The sequence below is a fragment of the Poecilia reticulata genome, linkage group LG11 (assembly GCF_000633615.1).
Source record: "Poecilia reticulata strain Guanapo linkage group LG11, Guppy_female_1.0+MT, whole genome shotgun sequence".
NCBI classification, from domain to species: domain Eukaryota; kingdom Metazoa; phylum Chordata; class Actinopteri; order Cyprinodontiformes; family Poeciliidae; genus Poecilia; species Poecilia reticulata.
The window spans coordinates 25,560,872-25,562,352 of NC_024341.1; the positions used below are offsets into that span (position 1 = coordinate 25,560,872).

The 1,481-nt window shown below is 34.4% G+C and overlaps 1 pseudogene; it reads left to right on the forward strand.

Annotated features, from left to right (window-relative positions):
• Positions 1 to 1,481, forward strand: part of LOC103472939 (class I histocompatibility antigen, F10 alpha chain-like) — a 6,852-nt pseudogene that overhangs the window by 2,892 nt on the left and 2,479 nt on the right.

Below are 1,481 nucleotides of genomic sequence, written 5' to 3' on the forward strand. Positions count from 1 at the left end.
CTGGCATAAACCGGTTTGACTGGACTGCTATGGCGTCTCGGGTTGAGGATGATGGAGATGATGAGATGGATTTAGGTTAATGGACTCCACTGGTACTATAGGATTTGCAAGAGACACAAAGTAGTAAACGGAGTCTAGAAGAGAATAGTTTGGATGAAAATAGTGTAGTTTGTAAGAGGATTGTTAGGGAGAAATCTAAACTAATCGAAGGAAAATGAAGGTATTCAACAAAGTCCGTTAGCTCTGTTGGGAGAATTTAAAAATAAGTTTGGAGAGCTGACACTAAGATTCTTATAGATGGGAATCTGTTGATTACAGTGGGAAATGAAGAACAGAAAAACAAAGTGATGAGCACCCAGGATATTTGTAAAACGATTGCTGAATTGAAGATTTTGGAAGAGGCTAAAGTAGTAAGAGGGGTGATCACGGGTATTCCAGTGGGTGAAGATCTAGAAAAGTTGAGTATTTATGGAGGTGATGCAAGTAAAATTAAAAGATTGATGAGACCAGTTGAAGGTGAAAGAATGGAAAGTCTCAGTAATGTTGGAGTTTCAAACACAAGGATGTTGTTGTCTATGTTCAGCTACGTACATTCATTTTGCCCCCCAAAAAAGTCAATTCCCCAGAGGTACAACGGACCCAGTTTTATGTTTAGAGCATGAAATTAGAAAGGCTCAAGTGAATAAAGAGAGTGTTGTGGCAGTATTTTTTGATAATGAGAGAGCATATGATATGATGTGGAGGGAAGGGTTATTATTTAAAATTAGAAGAATGGGTATAAATGGTCATATGTTTGGATGGATTAAAAAAGTTCTAGAAGGAAGAAAAATACAAGTGTGGATAGGAGTTTGAAAATGGGACACCACATGGAAGTAGAGTAAGTCCGAAATTATTTTCAGTGGTAGTTAATGATATGTTTAAGGAAGTAGAGGATGGAATGGGATTTTCACTTTTTCTGATGATGGAGCAATGTGGAAAAGAGGAAGAAATTTAGACTTTATTATAAAAAAAGAGGGATCAATTTCAATTGTAGAAAATTTTTTCATACAAATGGGGTTTTAAACTTTCTGTAGAGAAAACTAAAATGGTTTTTTACAAGAAAAAGAGTTGAAGATAAAATTAAGCTAGAATTATATGGTCAGCATTTGAATTGGAGTCTTTCTGAATAGTAATATTAAAAAGTAGTCTAAAAAGTATCACATTGGTCCAAATAGTGAGTACTCCACAATTTCCTAAAAAATAAACAAGAAAGCTAAAGAGTGATCTAAAATAATGAGTATTCCACAATTTCTAAAAATACTGATTAACTAGGCTACCATAATTTTTGTCCAGGCTTATTTCACGAGTTTATTTTTTTAAATAATTCTGTTGAAGCACATTTGAAAAGCAATGTCTGACTTTCATTTGTTCATTTTCATAGAATATATATATATATATATATATATACGCACGCACACGCGCGCACACGCACGCACACGCAC